Source organism: Mirounga angustirostris, unplaced genomic scaffold (assembly GCF_029215605.1).
Source record: "Mirounga angustirostris isolate CCGP_5_RB_7025 unplaced genomic scaffold, mMirAng1.0.hap1 SCAF_3, whole genome shotgun sequence".
Lineage (NCBI taxonomy): Eukaryota > Metazoa > Chordata > Mammalia > Carnivora > Phocidae > Mirounga > Mirounga angustirostris.
Window position 1 is genome coordinate 123,657,735 of NW_026991711.1, and position 14,228 is coordinate 123,671,962.

At 37.4% G+C, this 14,228-nt stretch overlaps 1 protein-coding gene across 5 annotated transcripts in view; it reads right to left on the bottom strand.

Annotated features, from left to right (window-relative positions):
- Positions 1–14,228, bottom strand: part of CCDC148 (coiled-coil domain containing 148) — a 236,543-nt gene that overhangs the window by 169,340 nt on the left and 52,975 nt on the right. The window contains exon 2 of one of the 5 annotated variants that reach the window (XM_064586584.1): positions 5,359–5,511. The exons of the other annotated variants lie outside the window; for them this stretch is intronic. The gene's annotated coding sequence lies outside the window, so the exon portion shown is untranslated. The remainder of the gene's footprint in view (positions 1–5,358; positions 5,512–14,228) is intronic. 5 annotated transcript variants of the gene reach the window in all.

Sequence of the window (14,228 nt, forward strand, 5' to 3'; positions counted from 1 at the left end):
ATATAAATTTGCTTATGAAGCAAATTCTACATATAGTCACCTTTTATGAATATCTCTTTTTTTACGTCTATAATAGCACAAAGAGGAGAATCTAAATCAACCTCAATAATGAAAATGATTCAAATAAAAATCTACTTATCTCATATGCTTTTCCAATAAAAGTCTGGGGAGCAAAATCAAGTAGAGAGAACAGAATTAATCAAGGCAAGGAACCTAGAAGTTTCTGAGGGACTTCAGAGTTCCACAGAGAGTGGAAGTAACTTCTGTAGAGCCTCCCATGCCCTTATGCCTGCTACATCCTCAAAGCTGTTTTAATCATTTCAAAAACACAAGAGAAATTGCATATGTACCTAGTTTAAAGTAGTACATAGTAAAAACAAAGGGTGGGGGGAGGAGGGAAATTGAATATATCTATTCCCTCTTCTCCCTGAGAAACACATCGATAGCCTCACAAATTCCAACCAGAAGCCATGACTGGCAATTTTAAGCTCTAGCAAAACAACTTGGGAAAAGTAAATAATTATTTATGATGAAATATTACTTTGTCCCTAATTTTTTCCCTAAATGTGCAACACATAAAAGAAGAGTATTGAAAGTGATCCTCTATTGTGAAAAGACTCACCACTTGTTCTTCTTGACTTGCCATTTTGGACATGCTTAAACTAGAGATTTTGTCAACCTTCTGACACAATCTGGGAATGCAGTTCCTCATCCTATTTACCTGGACTTGAAGTTAGAGGCTTTTCTGCTTCCCCCTGGTTCTTTTTACTTCTAACCTCTCCATCAGTAGAGGAGCATCATATAATTCACTCCCTCCAAATCTTTTGTGTAGATTTCTGCAGTAGCAATAGGAAATTGACAGTGCTCTTTCATACCTCCCTACTTTTGCATATGCTGTTACCTGTGCTTGGAATGCCTTTCTCAACCCCTGCCTCTCTGGCCAATGACTACCTACTTTTCAGTCTCATTTTAAGCATCCTACTGGAGCTTCTCTTAATCCAGATATAGATTATTTATCTCCTCTCTTGTGCTACTATTATACTTTTGCATATCCCTGCTAATGCAGTTATTCATTTATTTGGTGCTTATTGAACATCTATCATAGACTAGACTGAGGGATATATATTTATTCAGGCTCTGCAGAGAGACCTGCCCTGGGCAAAAAGCAAGGCCTTTTGCTGATTATCTCTATTTCTCCAGAGTGCCTAAAATAGTGTATGTCATATACTAGACACTCAACATATATTTGCTAAAAAAGCATCAAGTGATTGCATTACAGATCATGGCCCTGTCCCTAAGGCATGGTACTATTAGAGGCAAACACATAGTTTCCCTTCCTCTTTTCCAATGTTTAAGATCTAGGCTCACTCGTATGAGATGAAAATCATTATAAAAACAAACTCCAAATCAAAATGGGCAGTGCACTAAGGTCTATGTCAAGAAGTAAGAAAGGAGAAATACCCCTACTTTATCTTGGTGAGTTTCAGCTCTGACTATAAATTCATGTTAATGACAGTTGAAGGTGTCCCTTGAGCATATAACACATCTGTGTCATCTTACCTCTTCAAGGGTTTGAAGGTAAGAAGAACATTCTTTGCATAGTACACACAGATTATCTGGTTTTATCTCCAACATGTATTGTTCAATGAAAAAAACAAGTTGCACCATGATACATACCATATGATACCATTACATAAACATGGAAAGACACCAAAAAATGTTATGCATATTATACACACACTCCCCCACACATGCATTCTACCAAGGACAAAAGTCTAAAAGATATACAAATAGACCAAACTAGAGAGGATACTGCAACTGGAAGTTAGTTTCAAAGGGGAATCTAACTATCTGTAATCAAATCTTTGCTTTTTTACAAAGAAAATGTATACATGTATATTTATATAACTAAGAGTAATAAACATTACCCCCAAAGGTCTTATTTCTAAATAATTATATTATCTATTGTAGAGTTAATATGATTACATTTGAGTTTATAAGTGATTATCTGGTGGGCTCTACCAGTGAGAGCCCCAGGGCCTAATAACCCAACTGCACCCATTTCTGAACCTGCTAAACTTGGACTACCTCTAAAGGACCTTGACCCTCCCAGGTTGTGACAACCCTGTAAAGCCCAATCTGAAATATCCAGTTAACTTTATCTTTAATTTTGAATATAATCAAATTTTTTTGAGGAGGGGAGAGAGAGAGAGAGTGCACATGTGTTAGCAGGGGGCAGGTAGGGGTAGAGGGAGAGGGAAAGGGAGACTCTTAAGCAGGCTCCAATTCCAGCGTAGAGCCTGAGGCCAGGCTCAATCTCGGGACCCTGACTGAGATCATGATCTGAGCTGAAACCAAGAGTTGAATGCCTAACTGACTGAGCCACCCAGGTGCCCCTAATCAAATAATTTTTATACAAATTTGATGTGCCTTATACAAGAAATTTCTTCTGACATCTTCTTTAACAAATAATTCAAAACACAGTATTTTTAAATTTTACTTAATGGTCACAAATGCACTGCTCATTCTTTTGATCACAAGTTTATTCATTAAAAGAAAACTATTAACATCAAGGCCACCAGCAAGGTTATAGAGTTCAACAATTAAATGGAATTTTCCACTACTCCACTATTATTGCTGAAGAAATTACATCATCTTAATTTTAAAACTGTGGCAGACATAGCTAGGTGTCAATATCCATTCTCCCTTTTTTCCTTCTTAGCAGAACCCAGTTTTGTCCAGGATTAAAAGATTGGCCTTCCTTGATATCCCCGAGATTCTAACTGACCATGTGACACAGTTCCAGCCAATGAGATATAAGCAGAGGTCTGCTGGGAATTGGGGCACAAGATTTGTTTCTTCATATGAGCATTGCCCCCTCCCTGTCCTTCCTCCTTTCTTCTTGCCTGGAAATATGGATGTGAAATGACATGGAGAGGCCATCTGTGACTATGTAGTGAGTATTGGGATTAAAGATATATACTAAGTATCCCAGAGAAGAAAGCCAAAGGGAGCTCGGGACACTGATGATATCAAGAATCTGCTACACCAGCTATAGACTACTACTCTCTGGACTTGTTATGAGAGAAATAAATCCCAAGCTTCTGCATGCAGGTTCTGTAACTTTCAGCCAAACAAAATTCCCAACTGATACAGAATGGGAAAATATGAAGCACCCAGGAAGTATTGATGCCTTTCCATATAAAACAGTATAAAAATTCTTCTAGAAAAGTACCCATCAATACAGCATAGGATAAAATACTAGAAAATATTACTGTGGTTGCTTTTCAATAGTAGCATGAGAAAATCACAGCTAGAAAAATTCCTATTTGAAAACTCCAATAGAGTTTCATTTGCAGTTCAACATAGCTGAAAGAGAGTAGGTAAAGAGTGTAGGTAGTTCTGGAAGGGGAAAAAAGAAAAATCTTCAGAAACTTAATTTCCCTATCAAAAAAATAACACAGAAGAATGTATCTGTGGGTTTTCAATACTCCAGGATAAATAGTTTTTCCACAAAGTATCAACTATGTGAAGAGAAATTTTCTCTTAAAATAATACATTTTTTAAATTTTTAATAAAAAATGGCAATCGACCACTCTTTAACAATAAAAACTATAAGACTCTGTTAAATGACACTGCTTGGAACACAGTAGCACTAACACATTTTGAATGAATGAAATAATTATAATGGGTAGGAAATAGTAATTCATTTTTTTTAAAGATTTTTTTTATTTATTTATTTGACACACAGAGAGAAAGCACAAGTAGGCAGAGAGGCAGGCAGAGAGAGAGGCAGAAGCAGGCTCTCCACTGAGCAGGGAGCCCGATGCGGGACTCGATTCCGGGACTCCAGGATCATGACCTGAGCCGAAGGCAGTCGCTTAACCAACTGAGCCACCCAGGCGCCCTAGTAATTCATTTTTGTGTAAGGGAAAGATCTTCAAGGTGAAGGCATGAAGAAATGAAAGGAAAAGGTTGAAGGAATTAAGATAGTTTAGAGGAGGGAAAGAAAGTGTGAAGAAAAAGAAAATTTAAAAGAACAAAGAAAGAAAAAGATTGTGTTCATTTCCTATTTCTACTTTCTAGTTCCCTTAAGTTTGGTCAAAAAAGAAGGCATCCTCCTCCCTATAAAGACAAACTCACAGTTTACATCAGCTTCACTGAAGTGATTAGAAGTTTTACTGTAGAGGAGGTAGAGCAGGTAATTTTCAAACACAAAAGTGGGCCCTAACTAAGGCAGGTGTGGTGGGATTTTCATTGGCAGGAGGCAACTAACTCAGGATGAGCAACTCCACTCTGGAGAAAAGAGAGGGAACATCTATCTGATGTGAGCAGATGGGCTGAATGCAGAAGATGTAATGAGAGATGTCAGTCTTTTCCTGCTTCAATTTTTGTTTCAACCTAATTCTTCACACAGAAAAGGAGAAAGAAATCCTCTGCTATCCTCTATTTCATGTTCTCTTTCCACAGGGATCCAAATTCTCTGAATAAAGTTGGAAGTCCTTGCATGGAAAATCTCAATAATATCTTTTGAAAGCTGGGGGAGGTAGAAGAAAAATAAATTTCTCTCCCTTAACAAAAGAGTGAAAGATGAGTTCTTTCTGCCTGCAGTGGTGCACGAGGAGAGTAAGGGGGAGGGTGATGAGAGGGCCAAATGTCATGTAACCCAAGGACAAACAGAATTTGCCTGCATGGGATTTTCCACTTGGCTTTAAAAACACCATTGAAATAATTTGGTCCAAAATACAATGGTCAATAATACATAAAATAATCACTAACATATGACCACTACTACTTGTCAGTGGCAATTGAAGACATCAGATGCATGAGACATCCATGCAATGGGAGATTTTAAAAACCTGCTCCTGTAGAAAACATTGCCAACAACATGGGTTTGTTTAAAATTTAATTGATATGAAAACAGCACATTCTCAAAACTAAGATACCCTTTAACTCTAGAGGAGTGTTGGGCTTTGGAATAAGGCTGCAGAACAGTGAATTCCAACTCACCACTTTTAAATTATGGAACTCTTGGCAAATTACTTAAATGATAGAAAAGGCAATATTATAAACATGTCAATTCTTCAAAATTAATTTATATACCTCAGTTGAAATCCTAGAAGATTTTTGGTAAAAATTGGCAAGCTGATTTAAAATGTGTATAGAAATATGAAGGACAAAGGATAGCCAAGGAAATCTTGAAGAAGAGAACAAAGCTGGAGGATTTATAGTACCATATATCAAGATCCATTATGAAACTGTAGTAATTAAGACAATGTGTTATTGGCATAAGGATGGACAAATAGGCCAGTGAACAGTATAGAGAGGCAAGAAACAGATCCATAAATATATGGTCACCTGATTTATGACAGAAGTCAGTCACACTGTAGTGTGCAAAGAACAGTCTTCAATAAATGGTCCTGGGATAGCTGGATATCCATATGGAAAAAATGAATCTTGACCCCCTACTTCCCAACATTCACCAAAATCAATTCCAGATGTATTGAAGATCTAAATGTGAAAGATAAAAAAAATGAAGCTTTTAGAAGATTACATAGGAGAACATATTCATGACCTTGGAGTTGGCAAAGATTTCTTAAACAGTTCACAAAAAAAGCTAATCATAAATGGAAAATGTAATAAGTTGGGAAATCCTAAAATTAAGAACTTTTGTTCATCCAAATACACCATTAATATAGTAAAAAGGCAATGGAAATAGTGGGAAAATATATCTGTAATACACATATTCAACAAAAGGCTTGTATCCAGAATATAGATATATTTAAATGCCTACAAATTAATAAGGAAAAGTCAGAGAACCCAATAGAAATGAGGCAGAACACCTGAATAAACACTCCACAAAAAAAGGATATCCAAATGGCCAATAAACATATTAAAAGGGTTCAACTTTATTCATTAGGAAAATACAATTTATTGTTTAAAGGATTTTTTTTTTTAAGATTTTATTTATTTGAGAGAGAGAATGAGAGACAGCACAAGAGGGAAGAGGGTCAGAGGGAGAAGCAGACCCCGTGCTGAGCAGGGAGCCCGATGCGGGACTCGATCCCAGGACTCCAGGATCATGACCTGAGCCGAAGGCAGTCGCTTAACCAACTGAGCCACCCAGGCGCCCATAAAGGATTTTATTTTTTTGAGAGAGAGAGAACATGGGAGTAGGGGAGGAGCAGAGGGAGAGGGACAAGTAGACTCCATGCTGAGTGTGAGACCCTCACAGGGCTCAATCCCACAACCCTAAGATCATGACCTGAGCCGAAATCAAGAGTCAGACAATGAACTGAGTCACCCAGGTGCCCCAGGAAAATCAATTTAAAACCAAAATGTAGTACATCTATAAACATACTAGAGTAGCTAAAATGAAAAAGATAGGAAATATCAAATGTTGGTAAGAAGGTAGAGCAAACAGAACATTCATACATTGCTGGTGGGAGTGTAAGTTGGTACAACTGCTTTAGAAAACTCACTGGCAATTCAGCTACTATGATCCAGTCAATCTACTCCTACATGTACCCAACAGAAATGTGTACATACATTCACCAGAAGATATGTATAAGAATGTTCATAGCAGCACTATTCCTAGTAGCCCCAAATCATAAACTACTCAAATATCTATCAGTGGTTGAATCAATAAATTGTGGTAAATTCACAAATTTACTATTTGACTTTGGTCATTGGGAATGAGGCTATGAGGTGAAGTGGGTAGTAAAATATTCATCAATACTAGTGTCTTCTTGGGTCAAGAAAATGATACTTCTGGCTCTGTCCAAGGGGAGGTATTTATAAGAAAAAGGATACATTAACAGCAGACATTATTCTTCTTTAAAGTTTGCATAATTTACTTGTTCAAGATGTCTTTTTTCTTTATAATTGCTAGTTGACATTAATTTGCCATGGTGACAGAGCTGACAAACTTGATGAGAGGCACTCAACTAATTATAAAACCAAATCTGAACGTTTCAAACAGTATCATAATGTATTTCACATGCAAAAAAAAGTCACCATAAAAATTAATATTGTAGGGGCGCCTGGGTGGCTCAGTCAGTTAAGCAGCTGACTCTTGGTTTCAGCTCAGGTCATAATCTTGAGGTCATGGGGCTGAGCCCCAAGCAGGGCTCTATGCTCAGTGCAGAGTCTGCCTCAGATTCTCTCTCCCTCTCCCTCCCACTCTCTCTCTCATTCTCTCTCTCAAATAAATAAAATATTTTAAAAAATTAATATTGTAGAAGACTATTTAATGAGATATAGATTACATATAAATATAAAAATCTTAAAGCAAGATACAAAATAGGAAGAATTTTAATTTTATAAAGTGTGTATATATATGTACATACATGAATATTTAATAAATGATTAAAAGCTGTATACCACAGTGCAACAGAAAAAAATGTGAATAGATTTTTAATTTTTTGCTCTCTATTTTGTAAATTTGCAAGTGATTAAAGAAAGAAAAACATTTTCTTTTTAAAATACTTAATAATTTATTAAAAATCTCAAACAATCACAGACTTACAGAAAATTTGCAAGAACAGCATAAATTTATTTTTCTGAAGGAAGTCTCCATTTCAGAGGAAGCTGCTGCCCTGATTCCCCATCACTCCTAAAGACACTTGAGGGTGTCTTTCCTACTAACAAGAACATTCTCCTGCATAACCACAAGATAATTATTAACAAGAAATTAACACTGATAAACACTACTATCAACTAATCCTCAGACCCCATTCAAGTTTTGCCAATTGTTTCAATAATGTTCTTTATAGTAAAAAACTTGAGTTCAGAATTAAGCATTGCAGGTAGTTGTCATGTCTCTTCAGTCTGAAATTGCTATTCAGTCTTTGACTTTCATGATCCTCATAATTTTGAAGATCATAGAACAGTTATTTTGTAGAATGCTCCTCAGTTTGGGTTTCTCTGATGTTTCTTCACAGTTAGACTCAGGTTATACATCTTTGACAGGAATGTCACAGAAGTGATTTGCATGCTTCTCACTGCATCCTATCACCTGATTTCCATTTGTCCATTACTGATGATGTTCATTTTGAAGATTTTATTTATTTATTTGACACAGAGAGAGAGAGGAATCACAAGTAGGCAGAGTGTCAGGGAGCGGCAGAGGGAGAAGCAGGCTCCCCACTGAGCAAGGAGCCCGATGTGGGACTCGATCCCAGGACCCTGGGATCATGACCTGAGCCGAAGGCAGACGCTTAACGACTGAGCCACCCAGGCACCCCCTGATGATATTCATTTTGAACACTTAAGGTAGCATCTGCCACTTTTTCCACTTGTAATTAATAAGTATTTTGTAAAGACTTACTTTGAAATGCTATAAATATCCCAAATTAAACATTTAATTTGTGTATTTATTTGCCTGTATCTGTATAGATTCATTTTATTCAGTGGATTATCATCTGTTACTGTAATTATTTTTTCTTAAGATTTTATTTTTAAGGGGTGTCCAGGTGGCTCAATCGATTAAACATCCAACTCCCCGCTCAGCAGGGAGCCTGCTTCTCCCTCTCCTTCTGTCCCTGCTCCTGCTCTCTCTCTCGCTCTTAAATAAATAAAATCTTAAAAAGAAGATTTTATTTTTAAGTAATCTCTATACCCAACATGGAGCTCAAACTTACAACCCTGAGATCAAGAGTTGCATGTTCTGCTGACTGAACTAGTCAGGTGCCCTGTTACTGTAATTATTTATTGTGATGCTCAAATTACCCTCAGGTTAGTCAGGAGAAAGCTCTTCAAGTTGGCTTCTGTGTCCTATGTGTTTTTTTTTGTTTGTTTGTTTGTTTTTAAAGATTTTATTTATTTATTTGAGAGAGAGAGAGAGCACATGAGGGGGGGGAGGGTCAGAGGGAGAAGCAGACTCCCTGCTGAGCAGGGAGCCCGATGTGGGACTCGATCCCGGGACTCCAGGATCATGACCTGAGCCGAAGGCAGTTGCTTAAGCAACTGAGCCACCCAGGCGCCCCTGTCCTATGTGTTTTAAAAACAATAGGCATTTATTAGCTCATAGCTCTGTAGGTCAAACGTCTGGTATGGCATGGCTGGGTTCTTTGCTCAGGATATGACAAGGGTGAAAGCAAGGTACCAACCAGGCTCAGTTTTTCTGTGGGTGCTCTGGACAAAACCATTTGCAATCTTATTCTTATTGTTGGCTGAATTCAGTGACTTGCAGTGATAGGACTGAGGGCAACTTTTCCTTACTTGTTTTCAGACAGTGGCCACTTTCTACAACTAGAGATTGCTTCCATTCCTTGCCAAGTGGCTCCTTCCATCTTCAAGACCACCAGGGATAATCACTCTCATGTTAAATCCTTCTCATGCTTTGAACCTCTGACCTCCTCCGTCTCTGACCATTAAACCTTGATTTAAAGAACTCATGTGATAAAAGCAGCCCACTCGATAACCTATCATAAGGTCAACCGATCTGGGACCTTAATTACCTCTGCAAAATCCTTTTGCAATATAAAATAACAAAATCACAGGAATAAATTGAGGGTTTTAGAGGGGAGGGGGTGGGGGGATGGGCTAGCCTGGTGATGGGTATTAAGGAGGGCACGTACTGCATGGAGCACTGGGTGTTATATGAAAACAATGAATTGTGGATCACTACATCAAAAACTAATGATGCATTGTATGGTGACTAACATAACATAATAAAATAAAATTTAAAAAAAACAAAAACAAAAAAACCTCCAGTCAAAAAAAAAAAAAAAAATCACAGGAGTGAGTCTAACACAGTATATTCATACTCCTGGGGATTATATAAAGCATGCACACTACGGGACAGGAAGTCTTGGGGGCCATCTTAGAATTCTGTCTCCTACTGCTTACTATGTAAAGTGCTAGAACAATGCCTGGCACATTGTAAGCACTATACATGCATTAGCTATTATTATTATTGATTATCTCACAAATTCACAGAAATTTTAAAAATAGCAATGACACACTAATGACAAAGGTGTAGTAAAATGACACTTCAATGTGACATCAAAGAAATACAGATTGTTAGAAGTTTCTGGTGATCATTTGGCAATGTGTATTGAAAGCCTAATATTTCCACTTCTAGGAATCCATCCTAGAACAGAGGTACACACAAAGATAGAGGAAAGAAGATTTTAATTATAGTATGTTTATGATAATAAATACTTTAAAAGAAATGAAAAAAATATCTTTTTTTAGGGGTTTGGTTAAATAATACAGCATAATTATTCAATGGAATACTATGAAGCCTTAAAAAACAAACAAACAAAAATACATGGCATGAAAATATTGAATGAGGAAGGAACATACTCATGTTAGAAGTAAAGGAATTATAGGTTACAAAATTGCTCTTTGTAGTCTTACCCAATTTTAGTCAAACACCAAATGAATTCCTGCTTTTCTTTATCTCTCTTGAGCTGTGTTACAGTTAAACGCCTATGTATATTCTATATCACTCTTGGGGTCTTTCTCCTTTTATAGAACCCCCCAATATTTCTTACTGTATGGTGACTAACATAACATAATAAAAAAAAGAAAGCAGTGACCAGAAGAAACTTAAAAAAATAAAATAAAATAAACAAACACCTATGGCACGGAAAGATAGGTACTAGCCTCCTCACATTGCTGTAGGTTAAACAAGGTTTCTGGCAACTTCTTAGGGAGCCCCAGCATGTTTCCCGGAGTGTGAGGTGGTCCTTGGGCAATACAGGGTCACTTGAAAAGGGAGAGAACATTCCCTGACACTACTTCTCTGGTCATGCCCGTTTGCCAAAGCAACACATGCATCCTGAAAAGCAAGGCTCTGCATCTTCTCCCCTGCTTTACTGTACTGCTGCCCTACCCAAGGCCTTAAATTGCAAAAAGTGTGGTCTTGCCTCTTATTTCTAATGTATAGCCCCCTTTAATACTAAATTGGTTAAATTACACTCCCAGCTTAGATCCTAGAGCATACTTTTTGTTTGGGGCATCCGAGAGTAAGAAATATGTATTAATGGGGTGAAAGGGGAACAGAAGTTTCCATTTATTGAGAGAGCACCTATAACACTATAAAATAGCTACTATTAGTCCCATTTTACAGGTTAGAAACTGAGGCTCAGAGGGGTTAAATAACTTGTTCAAGGACATACTTTTAGGAAATGGTAAAAATAGGTTTTGAAGCCACTGGCTTCTCCCTTTTATCACTCCGGTGATTCCTGGTGATTTCTGAGACTATATATATATATAATTTTAAAAGCTCCCTAGGAAATGTCAACGATTAGCTGAGGTTAAGACCTACTATAGTACACATTGCTGCTTCCCTAAAGCAAATTAGCCATATGCAATGTGATTACAGTGCAGATTAATTTTTTTCTCCTAAGCTTTTCTCAGCTACAGCCTCTCAGACTTTTACTCTCAAATTACTAGATACACTTTTAACTGGGGCATTCAGATATCACCACAAATTCAGATTGAAACAATTTTTCCCCTTGCTCTCTCAGCCTCAAAGACAGATACTCCAAACTCCATGTTTAGAACTAGCATCCTTCCATAGACCCAAAAACCAAGGATAGTTTCTTCTACCTCTTTCTAGGACACAATTTTTTTTTTTGCTTTGAAATAGCTTTTATTTTTTAAATAGGGTTATTTATTTATATACAAATGTTGCCTTTCTGTACTCTCAAATGATGAAATGTATTCTCCATTAATCAAAATTACAGTGAATAAGTATTTATAAATACTTTTAAGTTAATAAATATGTAGGAGTCTATGGTTTAATTCAATTAATTAACATATAGTATATTATTAGTTTCAGAGGTAGAGGTCAATGATTCATCAGTCTTATATAATACCCAGTGCTCATTCCATCAAGTGCCCTCCTTAATGGCTATCACCCAGTTACCCTATTCCCCCACCCCCCTCCCCTCCAGCAACCCTCAGTTTGTTTCCTATGATTAAGAGTTTCTTATGGTCTGTCTCCCTCTCTGATTTTGTCTTGTTTTATTTTTTCCTCTCTTCCCCTATGATCTTCTGTTTTGTTTCTTAAATTCCACATAAGTGAGATCATATGATAATTGTCTTTCTCTGATTGACTTACTTTGCTTAGCATAATACCCTCCAGTTGCATCCACGTCATTGTAAATGGCAAGATTTCTTTTCTCTTTTTTTTTTTTTTTTGAAGGCTGAGTAGTATTTCATTGTATATATATATATATACCACTTCTCTATCCATTCATCTGTCAATGGACATCTGGGCTCTTTCCATAGTTTGGCTATGTGGACATTGCTGCTATAAACATTGGGGTGCAGGTGCCCCTTCAGATCACTACATTTGTATCTTTGGGGTAAATCCATAGTAGTGCAGTTGCTGGGTCATAGGGTAGCTCTATTTTCAACTTTTTGAGGAACCTCCATGCTGTTTTTCAGAGTGGCTCCATCAGCTTGCATTCCTACCAACAGTGTAAAAGGGTTCCCCTTTCTCTGCATCCTCGCCAACATCTATTATTTCCTGAGTGGTTAATTTTAGCCATTCTGACAAGTGTGAGGTGGTATCTCATTATGGTTTTGATTTGTATTTCCCTGATGCCAAGTGATGTTGAGCATTTTTTCATGTGTATATTGGTCATTTGTATGTCTTCTTTGGAGAAATCTCTGTTCATGATTTGGATTGGATTATTTGTTCTTTGGGTGTTGAGTTTGATAAGTTCTTTATAGATTTTGGATACTAGCCTTTATCTGATATGTCATTTGCAAGTATCTTCTCCCATTCTGTCGGTTGTCTTTTGGTTTTGTCAACTGTTTCCTTTGCTGTGCAAAAGGTTTTTATCTTGATGAAGTTCCAATAGTTCATTTTTGCCTCTGTTTCCCTTGCCTTTGAAGATGTGTCTAGCAAGAAGTTGCTGCAGCCGAGGTCATAGAGGTTGCTGCCCGTGTTCTCCTCTAGGATTTTAGTGGATTCCTGTCTCACATTTAGATCTTTCATCCATTTTGAGTCTATTTTTATGTGTGGTGTAAGGAAATGGTCCAGTTTCATTCTTCTGCATGTGGCTGTCCAGTTTTCCCAACACCATTTGTTGAAGGGACTGTCTTTTTTCCATTGGATGTTCTTTCCTGCCTTGTCGAAGATTAGTTGACCATAGAGTTGAGGGTCCATTTCTGGGTTCTCTGTTCCGTTCCATTGATCTATGTGTCTGTTGTTGTGCCAGTACCATACTGTGTTGATGATTATCACCTTTGTAATACATCTTTTAGTCCGGAATTGTGATGCCACCAGCTTTGTTTTTTCTTTTTCCTTTTTTTTTTTTTTCCATTATTCCTTTGGCTATCCGGGGTCTTTCTGCCTCCATACAAATTTTAGGATTATTTGTTCCAGCTCTGTGAAAAAAAGATAATGGTATTTTTTTTTTTAAGATTTTATTTATTTATTTGACAGAGAGATACACAGCGAGAGAGGGAACACAGGCAGGGGGAGTGGGAGAGGGAGAAGCAGGCTTCCCGCCGAGCAGGGAGCCCGATGCGGGGCTCAATCCCAGGACCCTGGGATCATGACCTGAGCTGAAGGCAGACGCTTAACGACTGAGCCACCCAGGCGCCCCAAGATAATGGTATTTTGATAGAGATTGCATTGAATGTATAGATTGCTCTAGGTAGCATAGACATTTTAACAATATTTGTTCTTCCAATCCATGAGCATGGAATGTTTTTTCATTTCTTTGTGACTTCCTCAACTTCTTCCATAAGTTTTCTGAGGACAGATCCTTTGCCTTTTTGGTTAGGTTTATTCCTAATTAACTTAGGGTTTTTGGTGCAATTGTAAATGGGGTCAACTCCTTAATTTCTCTTTCCTCTGTCTCATTGTTAGTGTATAGAAATGCAACTGATTTCTGTGCATTGATATTATATCCTGCCACTTCATGGAATTCTTGTATGAGTTCTAACAAGTTTGGGGTGGTGTCTTTTGGGTTTTCCACATAGAGTATCATGTCATCTGTGAAGATTGAAAGTTTGACTTCTTCTTTGCCAATTCAGATGCCTTTTATTTCTTTTTGTTGTCTGATTTCTTAGGCTAGGACTTCCAGTACTATGGTGAACAACAGTGGTGATGGGGGGCATCCCTGCCATGTTCCTGACCTTAGGGGAAAAGCTCTCAGTTTTTTCCCATTGAGAATGATATTCACTGTGGGCTTTTTGTATATGGCTTTTATGATATTGAGGTATGTTCCCTCTATCCCTACAATGGTAAGAGTTTT